This window comes from Arachis hypogaea, chromosome 19, assembly GCF_003086295.3.
Source record: "Arachis hypogaea cultivar Tifrunner chromosome 19, arahy.Tifrunner.gnm2.J5K5, whole genome shotgun sequence".
NCBI lineage: Eukaryota > Viridiplantae > Streptophyta > Magnoliopsida > Fabales > Fabaceae > Arachis > Arachis hypogaea.
This window is the reverse complement of record NC_092054.1, coordinates 134,370,103-134,388,096: the sequence shown is the minus strand read 5'-3', so window position 1 is coordinate 134,388,096 and position 17,994 is coordinate 134,370,103. Positions and strand designations below refer to the sequence as shown.

Below are 17,994 nucleotides of genomic sequence, written 5' to 3'. Positions count from 1 at the left end.
TACTCTGGAATGGTACCCTTCCCCTAACATGCCTACCTAGCATCAAAAGATCATATAGCAACAAATTCCAAACAAGACAGCAAGAACAAGTAAATACAAACAGCAAACACACAATAACATAGCAGAAAAGAGAGAAGTCCGAGGATTACCTGAATTTGTTACGAAACCTGGAAGGATGAGAGGAAGATGTTCGAAGAAACTGCAACAACGCTCTAGAATTTCTGAGGGAAGAAGAGGGAGATAACAAGGAAATGGAAGAAACAGGAGCGTAAAAAGAAAAAAAAAAGTGGGAGGTAAACTATTTAAAACTACCACTCAGAAAGCGCAAAAGACTTGGGGGCAAAATAGTATTTACACACGGGGTTTTGCAACCCATTATGAGCATTTAATGCTCAGCGCGAGGAACGAGGTGACAAACGGTTGCCTTAGCAACCAAGAGACATGCGCGCAGGGGGCATGTCCCTTCCACGAGCGGCCGACCTAACGATGATGAATGAAACGCGAAGTAACACGCCACTGATAGCTCCCACGACTATCACTGGCGCGTGGGGACACTGTTACGGCCTGGCCCAAATCCTCCACGGGTTGGCCCGACCCGAGCGCCACCCGACCCGGACGGTCACGGGTGAGGCGCCCCGCAACCAACCCGGACACGCGTCCCAGACAGCTCATTCACGGCTGTGGGAGAACGTCCCAGAGAAAGTGGGCCTGTCCTTGCAGGGCCCACCCCTGACACAATATATAAGGGGAAGGATTTACCCTTCCCCCAAGGTACGTCACATATCACATCATCCCTTTTCGCCTGCACATTTACTGACAAGAGCGTCGGAGTGTCTTTGCAGGTGAACACCCCCCTTTTTAACACGAAGTACTCGGGACCTCGCATACACCAGCCCGGCAGTCCACGACCTGGCGAGCCCCTACCACTTCCCAGAAGTCCAAACCCGAACCATCCGGTAACCGACCAACCGAACAATATATATATATATATATATATATATATATATATATATATATATATATATATATATATATATATATATATACACGCTGGAAAGTAGCGAGTAGGAAAAAGTAGATCGGCACACTTTGACAGGTAGAATTTAATAGAATTTGTATGAGGTGTTTTTTTCTAAAAAAACACTGTTTTTCATTTATTTTATTTTTATATTTAAATAAAAAATCAATCTTGATCCGACCGTTACAAATATCAAGTCATAACTCGGCATTATGAGTAGTCATAACTCAGTAGAATGCATCATAGTTCGGCGTTACGTTATTAATCGGCAATCAACGTCATTAATCGGTAACTTACGTTACAACCAGACCCATCGGATTTTATCCTGAAACGTCCGAAGTAACGGGATGATCCATAAAAGCCTAATCATTGCTCTTCAATTCCGAAGACCAACAAAGATGTAACCGACCTTACTTCACCTATAAAGGTATAGTATTCTATCTTATAGAGACATTGAATTCTCAATACTGACTTAAGTTTCAGAGTGCCTTTGCAGGTACACTCCCCCCTTGTTCCTTACTCACGCTCTGCGCAATCAGACATCTCCTCGGAGAATAGCTCGGACTTCCACAGAAACTCGAAGGTCGGCACCGAAGATAACAGTTCGGCGTCGATTCCCCGGGACCGAGCTCTCCCTTCAGGTATCCATACAAGAACAACTGGCGTCCACCGTGGGGCCGAGAATATAATCCCTTCCATATATCCATACAAGAACAGCTTCCACCCACACCATCCGAACTCCTTCAGATGGTGACCGAGTTACGGCAAGCCAACCAGCGCATGGCCGAAGAGAACTAAAGAATGGCAAATCAAATTGCTAACTTGAACAACACCCGAATCGAAAACAACAACGATCGTCAAGAACAGATAGAAGAAGCCGAGCATCAGTCAGGGCCGACACACGTCTCTGAAACTGCTCAGCACGAAGAGGAGCAACCCGAGCATAATGAGGAAGGTTGGCCAGACAACGAGGACGACAATCAAGAAAGCTCCCCTGGGCCATTCACGGCCGAGGTGATGAATTTCGTGTTACCCAGGAGGTTCACTCTGCCGACCACCCTAACTCCCTATGATGGGTTAGGTGATCCGAAGAAATACATCAAAAAGTTTACCTCCATAATGATAGTAAATAGTGCATCTGATAAAGTTTTATGTCATTGCTTTCCATCTTACTTAGACGGTCCTGCACTTGATTTGTTTTGTTCTTTGCCTGCAGGTTCTATTTCTCGCTTTCGAGACCTATCAAAGCCCTTTGAGGAGCACTTTGCTGGATCGGCCATCTACCTACACGACTCCGATTACCTGAATACAATCAAGCAAGGCCAGTACGAAAGCCTTATGGACTATATGACGCGCTTCACAAAGATAGCCATGAGTATACCCAACCTCCACCCCGAGGTGGAACTGCACGCAATAAAAAGCGAACTTCGACTAGGGAAATTCCAGGAAACCATTGCTGTGGCCAAACGTAAAACTATGGCCGAGTTCCGTGAGAAGGCTAAAGGTCAAATCGACATCAAGGAACTCCGACAAGCTCGGAAGACAGAAAAACCACACTACAGAGACGACGACAAAACACGAGACAACAAGAAGAACTTCAAACCAACTCCGCGATATGAATCCTACACTCAATTCAACACCAAGTGCGACGACATCATCAAGGAGATCTTGAATTCAAAGTTGATCAAACCGCCAAGAAAAGCCGGCAGCTACCCAGATTCAAAAAGCGCGGACAGATCAAAATACTGCTCTTTCCACCAAAAGCACGGACACACCACCGGCGAGTGTGTCATCACCAAAGACCTTCTGGAGCGATTAGCTCAGCAAGGTCACCTGGACAAGTATATCGGCGGCCACATACAGTGACGAGCACCCCCCTCTGGTGACCAAAGCTCGACGACACAACATGGCCGAGATAAAGACCGACCGAATAACAACCATCCCGACCAACTAAGACGTATCATTAACTGTATTTTCGGAGGTTTTGCAAGTGGAGGAGCCACAAGCTCAGCAAGAAAGCGATCTAACCAAGCTATGCTTTTCATCGAAGTCGATCAAACTCAACAGCACATACTACCACACTTTCCATAGATAACATTCCAGATAGCCGACCATAACAACAATGTAGCTAATCTAGACGACCTAGTCGTGATTTCCCTGTAGCTCGGAGATCTACTAGTCAAAAAGGTTTTACTGGACTTTGGGAGCAGTGCCCATGTCCTCTTCTACTCCACATTCCAGAAGATGAAACTGAGCAGCAACATCCTCCAACCTTCCACTGGAGACCTGGTTGGTTTCTCAGGTGAGAGAGTCCCGGTTATGGGCTCTGTGTGGTTACAAACCACACTCGGTGAGTTTCCTTCATCAAAAGCCTCAGACATTCAATACTTAGTTGTGATTGCTTTAATCCATACAATTTAATACTTGGCCGACCTTTTTTAAATAGGTTCGGCACCATAGTCTCTACAATTCATCTGTGTTAAGTTTCCTTTGCAGGATAACACAATCGCAACCATTCACAGTGATTCTCGAGAAGCCAGGGAATGCTACAACAAAAGTTTTAAAAGACCTAACTCAAACACAAAAGCCTATGTTCACAACATCGGCAGCATGGACAACCTACCAGCTCTAGCCAATCATGATCTAAGAGCAGGAACCCTTGAAAGACCGACCCTAACAGAAGGCCTGCATGAAATCTATTTCACAGAAAGCTCGGAAAAATTCACTTACGTCGGCTCCACATTATCCTCAGAAGAGAAATCCTCATTTCGAGCATTTTTACAACAAAATGCCGACCTGTTTGCTTGGACTCCAGCTGATATGCCAGGTATCGATCCATCCATCATATCCCACAAGCTGGCACTAGATCCATCTGTCCGACCTGTAGTACAGAAAAAGAGAAACATCGGCCATGACCGCAACCAAGCTTCCCTAAAAGAAACCAAGAAGCTCATCAACGCCGACTTCATCCAAGAAATCAAATTCACAACATGGCTGACAAATGTCATCATGGTGAAAAAACATAACGGTAAATGGCGCATGTGTGTTGATTTCACCGATCTCAACAAAGCATGCCCCCAAAGATTCCTATCCTTTGCCCTTTATTGATTGCTTAGTTGATAATGCCTCTGGTTATGAAAAACTTAGCTTTATGGATGCATATTCTGGCTATAACCAGATCCAAATGCATCCATCCGATCAAAATAAGACAACCTTTATTACTGAATATGGAAACTATTGTTATAAAGTCATGCCATTTGGCCTTAAGAATGCATGTGCAACATATCAACGTCTAATGGACAAAGTCTTCACCAAACAAATCGGCAGGAACATTGAGGTCTACGTTGATGATATGGTCGCCGAGACAAAGTTTAGCAACAATCACCTTGATGACCTTGCAGAAATCTTCGGTCAACTAAGAAAATACAACATGCGGTTAAATCCCGAGAAATGCGCATTTGGCATCCAGAGCGGCAAATTCCTCGGCTTCATGCTCACTAGCCGAGGTATCGAGGCGAATCCAGAAAAATGTCGAGCTATTTTAGATATGACAAGCCCACAAACCATCAAAGAAGTACAATGGTTAACAGAGAAACTTGCTGCACTCTCTAGATTTTTACCTTGCCTGGCTTCTAAGTCCTTATGTTTTTTCCAAACTTTAAAAGAGAAAAAAGCTTTCGAATGGACTGATGACTGCGAACAAGCATTCACAATTATTAAAGAAACTCTTTCAAAACCACCAATCTTACAAACCCCCTTCAAGGGTGATAAACCCTGATTTTGTGATTTATCTTGTGCTTATTTTAGGGGATTTTACCATCTTTTTTCCACATTTATTCAATAAAATAGCATGGTTTTGTAATTCTCCCGTGATTTGTGCTTAAGTGTAAAAACTTGCTTTTTAGGCCCTTAAATTGGTGATTTTGATTCACTTTAATTTCATTCGATGCCTTGATGTGTTTGCTAAGTGATTTCAGGTTCATAAGGCAAGTATTAGATGGAAGAAAATAGGAGAAAAGCATACAAAGTGGAGAATGCATGAAGAAACAAAGATTCGGAATACATCAAAGGACGCGCACGCGTACAAAGCGCGCAAGCGCCGAAGTGATTTCACATAAGGACGCGCACGCGTACAAGGCGCGCACGCGTATATGACGTGTCCGCGCGGATGAAGAATCGGCCAAATCGACGCACACACGCACATGGCGTGTACGCGCCGATATTCTCACGTGACCCACTTAAAGGCAAAACGCTGGGGGCGATTTCTGAGCTGCCCAGGCCCAAATCCAACTTGTTTCTGAGTGTATTTCATGTAGAATTGAAGTCCAAGCAAGGGGGAGCAATTAGTTTAGCCAAGATGAGCCTTTAGTTAGTTTTCTAGAGAGAGAAGCTCCTTCTTCTCTCTAGAATTAGGTTAGGATTAGGTTAAATTGTCATAGATCCATGTTTAATTCCTTGATCTCATCTTGTTTTCTTTATAATTTCTCATTTCTACATCTTGATCTTCTTAGTTGTAAAGTTAATTTCTCATTTTGCTCTCTTTTGTGATGATGAACTCATGTTGGATTTAGTTTACATTTTATGCAATTTGATGTTGATGTTTCTTTTATTGATGAATTAAATTGTGATCTTACTTTCTTTGCAATTAGTAGTTGGTAGATTTTACTATTCTTGCAATTTATGATGTTTACTTCTATTGCACTCTATGTGTTTGATGAAATGTTCTCTTTAGTTTTTGAGTAGTTTTGTTGACTCGGTCTAAGCTAAGGGAATTGGGTAAACTTGAGTCATTGGGTAACCCTAAACCCTAAACCCTAAACCCTAAACCCTAAACCCTAAACCCTAAACCCCTTATAGCCAATAACTAACCACTTTATTGCTTCCTAGGGAGACGACCCGGAGTTTAAATACTTCGGTTAATTCTTATTTGGGGTTTGTTCTTTGTGACAAAACCATAAATTTAATTTGATTCGAGGATTGACTATCGGTTTAGACTATACTAACAACGTAAATATTTTGTAGAATTCCGAACCGGTGTAAATCCTTGACACACCAAATTAATGGCGCCGTTGCCGGGGACGCAATGGTGCTATGTTATTGGCTATTGTATATATTGTGAATAGCTTGAATTTTGGTTTGTTTGTTAGTTTTTGCTAGTTTAGGATTTTTTTATTTGTTTCTTATTAATACTTGTTTTTATTTCCTCTTTCACTATGAATTCTCATCCTTTTGGCGAGTGTAGTTCAAACTATGTTGTAGAAAATGGAAGCTCCAATGAGGATATACATCAAGGATTTAGAAATCGAGAATGGGAGGAACTCCAAGCTTATGGACAACCTTCTTGGCAAGAACCTCCTCCGAACTCTTATGGGTATAATCCTGATCCTAATGCGTATCAATCTAATGTGTGTGATGACCCTCATTGTGGTTGTCAACCACAATCATCATATGCATATGATCCCACTCCACAATATAGCCCTACACCATACTCACATGCCTCACACCATAATTTAACTCCATATGACCATAACCATACCCATCATACCAACCACCATATGAACCACATCTAGAACCATCACCATCCCAATACCAATACTTCCAAGAATTACAAATTCCACACATACCACCTCAAGAATTCCACCAATACGAACCACCTTCCAATTACAACAATCTTCCCTCAAAGAATGAACCCTCTCTTCCACCATCACCTCCCGATGAAGCCTTCATGTTAGAATTGAGAGACCTTGAATCTCGCATCTTAAGGCGACAAGAGGAGGATGAAAATAAGTTTAAGGAGCTAAGAGCAAGGATAGCTAGTATGGTAGAAGTCGTGAGTCACCTAACATCCCACCTAAGCTCATGCACCATAAGTACCCCCATTGTTGAATGTGGAGAAATAATCAAGGAGCCTAGTGAGGGAGTGAACTTGAAGCTCCATGGTGAGGAAGAAGAGTTAAAGCAAGAAATGCAACAAGAGGAGGAGGTAAAGATTATTGAACAAGAGGAAGTAGTGGTTGGAGCCTTAGGATATGTTGAGTACATAGAGGAATCACAAATTGAAGAGCCTTCTTCCATGGAGTTCGAAGTTGATGTTGAGGAGGAGAGTGCACAACCTCCAAGACACAATGTGATCGAAGATTTGGAAGAAGTGTTCCAATCAATAGGCCCTCCTATTTATGATGACTCCGCATCAACATATGATCCTTTTGAATTTGAGGAATCCTTTCCCATTATACTTGAAATTGATGATGAGGTAGATTTTACTCAACCTCCTATGTATGATTTGATTGATGGGGATGTGCTAGAGGACATTGGTGAAGAAGAATGTGAACTTGAGGAAGCTTGGCAAGAGGTAAAGCTTGAAGAACCTTGCCAAGTGGTGGAAGCCTCAAGGAGAGGATGGATGGGAGTAGAGCGTGCCTTGTTAAAATCATTAGAAACTCCTCCACCTAGGTTGTCATCTAATCCTTCATTTGAGTGGTAAAACTTCTAACTCTTAGCTTTATTATCCCACTTGAATATGGTTTGCTTGAGACGGATGGCCAACTTAGGGCGCTTTGTGGAATTAAGCATAAGAGGAGGATGTTTAGTGGTTGGTGTTGTAAGTCTAGGCTCATTATGGTTGGAAGCTCAAAATTGAGGAGCATAGATTGGTGTAGTGCTCAATTGAATGGGTCTAGGAGGATAGTTTGGTGCTTCCATGAGAATTCATCTCTCTTGCCACTCGGAGGAAATCACTATGATCAACTCAAGGACGGATGTGAAAACAAAGTGTGGGATCCCGGATCGCACAAGGAAGATCAACTTTGGGAGCCCATGGTTTGTGAAGAACTTCATCAAGGCTTGGAGTTATTAACTTTGAATGATGAAGCGTAATGGAAGTCCAAGCATTGGTGGATGTTCAAGGATGGATTCAAGCACAAGCCACCTTGATGGATAACTCTCCATAAGTCCAACTTAAGGACAATAAACAAAAGTGCTAGGTGGGAGACACCTCCACCATGATAATATCATTTCATTTTTCTCTTTTGTACATATTGGTAAAATAGGTTTAATTTCATGTTTTGATTGATTTGTTAAGTTTGTTTGGTAGTTTAGTGTGTTAAATAAGGTTTTGTGGTGTTTTGGTAGTTGTTTGGAGGTTTGGAATGCTTGGTTTGGTGCAAAAACATAGAAAAATTTTTGAAAAAAATAGAGCACCACCCACGCACACGCGCACTCTACGCATACGCGTGCATCAAGAAATTTCGACCATCCACGCGCACGCGTCATGTACGCGTACGCGTCATGTACGTGTATGCGTGGATTGAATTTTTCCACTTCCTATACATTCACCCAAGAGTTATGCCTGAAGTGTGCCAACTTTGTGCCCCAGGGCATGCGCAAGTGTACCTTGCGCGTACGCGTTGACTCTCTGCTTTGTCATGCACGCGTACGCGTTAGCCGTGCGTACGTGTCACTTCCATTTCATCAATCCACGCTTACGCGCACATGACGCGCACGCGTGGATTGCCATGTTTCACCCACCTTCTTTTCTTCTCTTCTTTCCATTTCTTTCCTTCTTCTCTTCTCTTTCCACCCCTCAATCATCACCCAACACTACCAAACACCATCCATAACCACTTCTTTTAGTTAGTTAGTTAGTTTAATTTTTGTTTTTCGTTATAAGTGTTGGATTACTGATGAGCGGATAATTTATACGCTTTTTAGCACTGTTTTTAGTATGTTTTTAGTAGAATCTGGTTACTTTTAGGGATGTTTTCATTAGTTTTTATGTTAAATTCACATTTCTAGACTTTACTATGAGTTTGTGTGTTTTTCTGTGATTTCAGGTATTTTATGGCTGAAATTGAGGGACTTGAGCAAAAATCAGATTCAGAGGTTGAAGAAGGACTGCTGATGCTATTGGATTCTGACCTCCCTGCACTCAAAGTGGATTTTCTGGAGCTACAAAACTTAAAATAGAGCGCTTCCAATTGCGTTGGAAAGTAGACATCCAGGGCTTTCCAGCAATATATAATAGTCCATACTTTGGCCGCGTTTAGACGACGTAAAAGGGCGTTGAACGCCATTTCTACGCTGCTGTCTGGAGTTAAACGCTAGAAACACGTCACAAACCAGAGTTGAACGCCAGAAATACGTTACAACCTGGCGTTCAACTCCAGAAAGAGCCTCTGCATGTGTAACATTCAAGCTCAGCCCAAGCACACACCAAGTGGGCCCCGGAAGTGGATTTATGCATCAATTACTTACTTCTGTAAACCCTAGTAACTAGTTTAGTATAAATAGGACTGTTTACTATTGTATTAGACATCTTGGGATGTTTCGTTCCTAGACCTCCATGGGAGGCTGGCCACTCGGCCATGTTTACCCTATATTCACTTATGTATTTTCAACGGTAGAGTTTCTGCACTCCATAGATTAAGGTGTGGAGCTCTGCTGTTCCTCAAAGATTAATGCAAAGTACTACTGTTTTTCTATTCAATTCAACTTGTTCCGCTTCTAAGATGTTCATTCACACTTCAACCTGAATGTGATGAACGTGACAATCATCATCATTCCCTATGAATGCGTGCCTGACAACCACTTCCGTTCTACTTTAGATTGAATGAGTATCTCTTGGATCTCTTAATCAGAATATTCGTGGTATAAGCTAGATTGATGGCGGCATTCATGAGAGTCCGGAAAGTCTAAACCTTGTCTGTGGTATTCCGAGTAGGACTCTGGGATTGAATGACTGTGACGAACTTCAAACTCGCGAGTGCTGGGCGTAGTGACAGACGCAAAAGGAGGGTGAATCCTATTCCAGTATGATCGAGAACCTCAGATGATTAGCCGTGCTGTGACAGAGCATTTGGACCATTTTCACAAGAGGATGGGATGCAGCCATTGACAAGGGTGATGCCTCCAGACGATTAGCCATGCAGTGACAGCGCATCGGACCATTTTCCAGAGAGGATAAAAAGTAGCCATTGACAACGATGATGTCCTTACATAAAGCCAGCCATGGAAAGGAGTAAGATTGATTGGATGAAGACAGCAGGAAAGCAGAGGTTCAGAGGAACGAAAGCATCTCTATGCGCTTATCTGAAATTCTCACCAATGATTTACATAAGTATTTCTATCCTTATTTTATTATTAAATTTCGAAAACTCCATAACTATTTTATATCCGCCTGACTGAGATCTACAAGGTGACCATAGCTTGCTTCATACCAACAATCTCCGTGGGATCGACCCTTACTCACGTAAGGTTTATTACTTGGACGACCCAGTGCACTTGCTGGTTAGTTGTATCGAAGTTGTGAATGAAAAACAATTTATTAAGACGTGCGCACAGAGTTTCTGGCGCCGTTGCCTGAGATCACAATTTCGTGCACTAAGTTTTTGGCGCCGTTGCCGGGGATTGTTCGAGTTTGGACAACTGACGGTTCATCTTGTTGCTCAGATTAGGTAATTTTCTTTTTGTTTTATTTTCAAAAAATTTTTTAAAAACCTTTCAAAAACTTCTCATCTGTTTTCAAAAAAAATATAAATCTTTTCAAAAATATATTTTTCTTCAGAATTTTTAAGAATAAATTCTAGTGTTTCATGATGATTTGTTGAATCCTGGCTGACTGTAAGCCATGTCTAATCTTTTGGACTGGGGTTTCAACTTATCATCACAAGAGCTTGTTGATTCTCACACACTTAGTTGCTCTATACATGGAAAGTATAAATATCTTCTAAAGCTTGACTGGCTATTAAACCATGTCTAACCCTCAGATTGGAGCTTTAGACTAAGATTACAAGATTCCTGGAATTCATATTAAAAATTTTGGAATCCTTATTTTTATTTTTCAAATAATTTTCGAAAAAATCCAAAAAAAATCATAAAATCATAAAAATAAAAAATATTTCATGTTTCTTGTTTGAGTCTTGAGTCAAGTTGAAAGTTTGGTGTCAATTGGATACTCATCTTGCATTTTTCGAAAAATTCATGCATTCATAGTGTTCTTCATGATCTTCAAGTTGTTCTTGGTAAGTCTTCTTATTTGATCTTGATGTTTTCATGTTTTGTGTCTTTTCTTGTTTTTCATATGCATTCTTGCATTCATAATGTCTATACATGAAAAATTTTTAAGTTTGGTGTCTTGCATGTTTTCTTTGCATTAAAAATTTTTCAAAAATAAGTTCTTGATGTTCATCTTGACATTCAAAGTGTTCTTGGTGTTCATCTTGACATTCATAGCATTCTTGCATGCATTTTGATCCAAAATTTTCATGCATTGAGTCTTTTTCATGTTTTTCCCTCTCATCATTAAAAATTCAAAAATAAAAAAAAATATCTTTCCCTTTTTCACTCATAAATTTCGAAAATTTGAGTTGACTTTTTCAAAATTTTTTAAAATCTAGTTGTTTTTATGAGTCAAATCAAATTTTCAATTTAAAAATCTTATCTTTTTCAAAATCTTTTTCAAAAATCAAATCTTTCTCATTTTTCTTATTTATTTTCGAAAATTTTAAAAATATTTTTCAAAAATCTTTTTCTTATCTTTATCTCCTAATTTTCGAAAATAACATCATCAATTAATGTTTTGATTCAAAAATTTCAAGTTTGTTACTTGCTTGTTAAGAAAGATTCAAACTTTGAGCTCTAGAATCATATCTTGTGATTTCTTGTGAATCAAGTCATTAATTGTGATTTTAAAAATCAAATCTTTTTCAAAACTAATTTCAATCATATCTTTTCAAAAATATCTCTTTATCTTATCTTTTTCAAAATTTGATTTTAAAATATCCTTTCTAACTTCTTATCTTCTTATCTTTTCAAAATTGATTTTCAAATTTGTTTCAACTAACTAACTAACTTTTTGTTTGTTTCTTATCCTTTTCAAAACTACCTAACTAACTCTCTCTCTCTAATTTTCGAAAATATCTTCCCTCTTTTTCAAAATTTCTTTTTAATTAACTAATTATTTTAATTTTTGATTTTAATTCTCGAAAATTACTAACCTTTTTCAAAAACTATTTTCGAAAATCACTAACTCTTTTTCAAAAATTATTTTCGAAAATTCTCTCTCTCTCTTATCTCCTTCTATTTTATTTATTCATCTACTAACACTTCATCTCACCCAAATTCGAACCCCCTCTTCCATCTGTGTTCGAATTTTTTCTTCTTCTTTTCTTCTACTCACACAGGGACCTCTATACTGTGGTAAAAAGGACCCCTATTATTATTATTTTTCTGTCCCTCTTTTTCATATGAGCAGGAGCAAGGACAAGAACATTCTTGTTGAAGCAGATCCAGAACCTGAAAGGACTCTGAAGAGGAAACTAAGAGAAGCTAAATTACAACAATCTAGCAAGCACCTTTCAGAAATTTCCGAACAAGAAGAGGAGATGGCAGCCGAAAATAATAATAATGCAAGGAGGATGCTCGGTGACTTTACTGCACCTAATTCCAATTTACATGGAAGAAATATCTCCATTCCTGCCATTGGAGCAAACAATTTTGAGCTGAAACCTTAATTAGTTTCTCTGATGCAGCAGAACTGCAAGTTTCATGGACTTCCATCTGAAGATCCTTTTCAGTTCTTAACTGAATTCTTGCAGATCTGTGATACTATTAAGACTAATGGAGTAGATCCTGAAGTCTACAGGCTCATGCTTTTCCCTTTTGCTGTGAGAGACAGAGCTAGAATATGGTTGGACTCTCAACCTAAGGATAGCCTGAACTCTTGGGATAAGCTGGTCAAGGCTTTCTTAGCCAAGTTCTTTCCTCCTCAAAAGCTGAGTAAGCTTAGAGTGGATGTTCAGACCTTCAGACAGAAAGAAGGTGAATCCCTCTATGAAGCTTGGGAGAGATACAAAGGACTGACCAAAAAGTGTCCTTCTGACATGCTTTCAGAATGGACCATCCTGGATATATTCTATGATGGTCTATCTGAATTGGCTAAAATGTCATTGGATACTTCTGCAGGTGGATCCATACACCTAAAGAAAACGCCTGCAGAAGCTCAAGAACTCATTGACATGGTTGCTAATAACCAGTTCATGTACACTTCTGAGAGGAATCCTGTGAGTAATGGGACGCCTATGAAGAAGGGAGTTCTTGAAATTGATATTCTGAATGCCACATTGGCTCAGAATAAAATATTGACTCAGCAAGTCAATATGATTTCTCAGAGTCTGAATGGAATGCAAGCTGCATCCAATAGTACTCAAGAGGCATCTTCTGAAGAAGAAGCTTATGATCCTGAAAATCCTGCAATAGAAGAGGTGAATTACATGGGTGAACCTTATGGAAACACCTATAACCCCTCATGGAGAAATCACCCAAATCTCTCATGGAAGGATCAACAAAAGCCTCAACAAGGCTTTAATAATGGTGGAAGAAATAGGTTTAACAATAGTAAACCTTTTCCATCATCCACTCAGCAACAGACAGAGAACTCTGAACAAAATACCTCTAATTTAGCAAACTTAGTCTCTGATCTATCTAAGGCCACTGTAAGTTTCATGAATGAAACAAGGTCCTCCATTAGAAATTTGGAGGCACAAGTGAGCCAGTTGAGTAAAAGGATCACTGAAATCCCTCCTAGTACTCTCCCAAGCAATACAGAAGAAAATCCAAAAGGAGAGTGCAAGGCCATTGACATAGTCAACACGGCCGAACCTGGAGAGGAAGGGGAGGACGTAAATCCCAGTGAGGAAGACCTCCTGGGACGTCCAGTGATCAATAAGGAGTTTCCCTTTGAGGAACCAAAGGAATCTGAGACTCATCTAGAGACCATAGAGATTCCATTGAACCTCCTTATGCCCTTCATGAGCTTTGACGAGTATTCATCTTCTGAAGAGAATGAGGATGTTATTGAAGAGCAAGTTACCAAGTACCTTGGTGCAATCATGAAGTTGAATGCCAAATTATTTGGTATTGAGACTTGGGAAGATGAACCTCCCTTGTTCACCAATGAACTAAGTGATCTTGATCAACTGACATTGCCTCAGAAGAAACAGGATCCTGGAAAGTTCTTAATACCTTGTACCATAGGCACCATGACCTTTGAGAAGGCTCTATGTGACCTTGGGTCAGGGATAAACCTCATGCCCCTCTCTGTAATAGAGAAACTGAGAATCTATAGGGTGCAAGCTGCTAAAATCTCATTAGAGATGGCAGACAATTCAAGAAAACAGGCTTATGGACAAGTAGAGGACGTATTAGTAAAGGTCGAAGGCCTTTACATCCCTGCTGATTTCATAGTACTAGATACTGGGAAGGATGAGGATGAGTTCATCATCCTTGGAAGACCCTTCCTAGCCACAGCAAGAGCTGTGATTGATGTTGACAGAGGTGAATTAGTCCTTCAATTGAATAGGGACTCCCTTGTGTTTACAATTCAAGGTTATCCTTCTGTAAACATGGAAAAGAGGCACAGTAAGCTTCTCCCTCTGTAGAGTCAACCAGAGCCCCCACAGTCAAACTCTAAGTTTGGTGTTGGGAGGCCACAACCAAACTCTAAGTTTGGTGTTGGGAAGTCTCAACAATGCTCTAAACATCTGTGAGGCTCCATGAGAGCCCACTGTCAAGCTATTGACATTAAAGAAGCGCTTGTTGGGAGGCAACCCAATTTTTATTTATCTAATTTTATTTTTTCTGTTTTTTCATGTTTTATTAGGTTCATGATCATGTGGAGTCACAAAATAAATATAAAAATTGAAAACGGAATCAAAAACAGCAGAAGAAAAATCACACCCTGGAGGAAGACCTTACTGGCGTTTAAACGCCAGTAAGAAGCATCTGGCTGGCGTTCAACGCCAGAACAGAGCATGGTTCTGGCGCTGAACGCCCAAAATGGGCAGCATCTAGGCATTTGAACGCCAGAATTGCACCCTGGAGAAGAGCTGGCGCTGAACGCCCAGAACAAGCATGGTTCTGGCGTTCAACGCCAGAAATGGGCAACAAATGGGCGTTTAACGCCCAGAACAAGCACCAATCTGGCGCTGAACGCCCAGAGTTGTGTGCAAGGGCATTTTGCATGCCTAATTTGGTACAAGGTTTTAAATCCTTGAACACCTCAGGATCTGTGGACCCCACAGGATCCCCACCTACCTCCACTCACTTCTTCTCACCCCTCTTTCACACAATCCCATAAACACTCTTCCCTAAAACTCTTCACCAATCACCTCAATCTCTCTTCCCTATAACCACTTCACCACTTACATCCAAACACTCTTCCCTATAAACCTACCTCATAAACCCCACCTACCTTCAAAATTCAAAATCAATTTCCCGCCCAAAACCCACCCTTATGGCCGAACCTTAACCCCCTCCCTTCCTTATATAAAGCCCTCCATTCTTCTTCATTTTCACACAACACAACCCTCTCTTCCCCTTCTTGGCCGAATACACCCCTCCCCCTCTCCTCCATATTTTCTTCTTCTTCTTCATCTATTCTTTCTTCTCTTGCTTGAGGGTGAGTAATATTCTAAGTTTGGTGTGGTAAAAACATAAGCTTTTTGTTTTTCCATTACCATTGATGGCACCCAAGACCAGAGAATCCTCTAGAAAAGGGAAAGGGAAGACAAAAGCTTCCACCTCCGAGTCATGGGAGATGGAAAGATTCATCTCCAAAGCTCATCAAGACCAATTCTATGATGTTGTGGCCAATAAGAATGTGATCTCCGAGGTCCCTTTCAAGCTCAAGAAGAATGAGTATCCGGAGATCTGACATGAAATCCAAAGAAGAGGTTGGGAAGTTCTAACAAACCCCATCCAACAAGTCGGCATCCTAATGGTTCAAGAGTTCTATGCCAATGCATTGATCACTAGGAACCATGATCAAAGTAAGAACCCAAATCCAAAGAATTATATTACAATGGTTCGGGGGAAATACTTAGATTTTAGTCCGGAAAATGTGAGGTTGGCGTTTAACTTGCCTATGATGCAAGGAGATGCACGCACCTACACTAGAAGGGTCAACTTTAATCAAAAGTTGGACCAAGTCCTCATGGACATATGTGTGGAAGGAGCTCAATGGAAGATTGACTCCAAAGACAAGCCGGTTCAACTAAGAAGACTGGACCTCAAGCCTGTGGCTAGAGGATGGTTGGAGTTCATCCAACGCTCCATCATCCCCACTAGCAACCAATCTGAAGTTACTGTGGATCGGGCCATCATGATTCATAGCATCATGATTGGAGAGGAAGTAGAAGTTCATGAAGTCATCTCCCTTGAATTCTACAAAATAGCCGAAAAGCCCTCTCCTGGGGCAAGGCTAGCTTTTCCTCATCTTATTTGCCATCTATGTTACTCAGCTGGAGCTTTCATAGAAGGAGACATTCCCATTGAGGAAGAGAAGCCCATCACTAAGAAAAGGATGGAGCAAGCAAGAGAGCCCATTCATGGATCTCAAGAGACGCATGAAGCTCATCACCATGAGATCCCGGAGATGCCTCAAATGCATTTTCCTCCACAAAACTATTGGGAGCAAATCAACACCTCCCTAGGAGAATTAAGTTCCAACATGGGACAATTAAGGGTGGAACATCAAGAGCACTCCATCATCCTTCATGAAATAAGAGAAGATCAAAAAGCAATGAGGGAGGAGCAACAAAGACAAGGAAGAGACATAGAAGAGTTCAAGGACATCATTGGTTCCTCAAGAAGGAAACGCCACCATCACTAAGGTGGACTCATTCCTTGTTCTTACATTCTCTGTTTTTCGTTTTCTCTATGTTAAGTGATTATCCATGTTTGTGTCTTATTACATGATCATTAGTAGTTAGTAACTTTGTCTTAAAGTTATGAATGTCCTATGAATCCATCACATCTCTTAAATGAAAAATGTTTTAATTCAAAAGAACAAGAAGTACATGAGTTTTGAATTTATCCTTGAACTTAGTTTAATTATATTGATGTGGTGACAATGCTTCTTGTTTTCTGAATGAATGCTTGAACAGTACATATGTCTTTTGAAGTTGTTGTTTAAGAATGTTAAATATGTTGGCTCTTGAAAGAATGATGATAAGGAGACATGTTATTTGATAATCTGAAAAATTATAAAAATGATTCTTGAAGCAAGAAAAAGCAGCAAAGAACAAAGCTTGCAGAAAAAAAAAAAGAAAAAAAATATAGGCGAAAAAAAAATTATAGAAAAAAAAGAGAGAAAAAGCAAGCAGAAAAAGCCAAAAGCTCTTAAAACCAAGAGGCAAGAGCAAAAAGCCAATAACCCTTAAAACCAAAAGGCAAGGGTAAATAAAAAGGATCCCAAGGCTTTGAGCATCAGTGGATAGGAGGGCCTAAAGGAATAAAATCCTGGCCTAAGCGGCTAAACCAAGCTGTCCCTAACCATGTGCTTGTGGCGTGAAGGTGTCAAGTGAAAACTTGAGACTGAGCGGTTAAAGTCAAGGTCCAAAGTAAAAGAAGAGTGTGCTTAAGAACCCTGGACACCTCTAATTGGGGACTTTAGTAAAGCTGAGTCACAATCTGAAAAGGTTCACCCAATTATGTGTCTGTGGCATTTATGTATCCGGTGGTAATACTGGAAAACAAAGTGCTTAGGGCCACGACCAAGACTCATAAAATAGATGTGTTCAATAATCATCATACTGAACTAGGAGAATCAATAACACTATCTGAACTCTGAGTTCCTATAGATGCCAATCATTCTGAAATTCAATGGATAAAGTGAGATGCCAAAACTATTCAAGAGGCAAAAAGCTACAAGTCCCACTCATTTAATTGGAGACATGTTTCATTAATAGTTTGGAATTTATAGTATATTCTCTTCTTTTTATCCTATTTGATTTTCAGTTGCTTGGGGACAAGTAACAATTTAAGTTTGGTGTTGTGATGAGCGGATAATTTATACGCTTTTTGGCACTGTTTTTAGTAGAATCTGGTTACTTTTAGGGATGTTTTCATTAGTTTTTATGTTAAATTCATATTTCTGGACTTTACTATGACTTTGTGTGTTTTTCTGTGATTTCAGGTAT

The 17,994-nt window shown here is 40.3% G+C and overlaps 1 non-coding gene across 1 annotated transcript; it reads right to left on the bottom strand.

Annotated features, from left to right (window-relative positions):
* Positions 1 to 12,795: 12,795 nt before the first annotated feature.
* LOC112782119 (small nucleolar RNA R71) lies at positions 12,796 to 12,903 on the bottom strand. Its single transcript, XR_003192857.1, has one exon. It is a non-coding gene; the product is annotated as a small nucleolar RNA R71 (small nucleolar RNA).
* Positions 12,904 to 17,994: the final 5,091 nt, after the last annotated feature.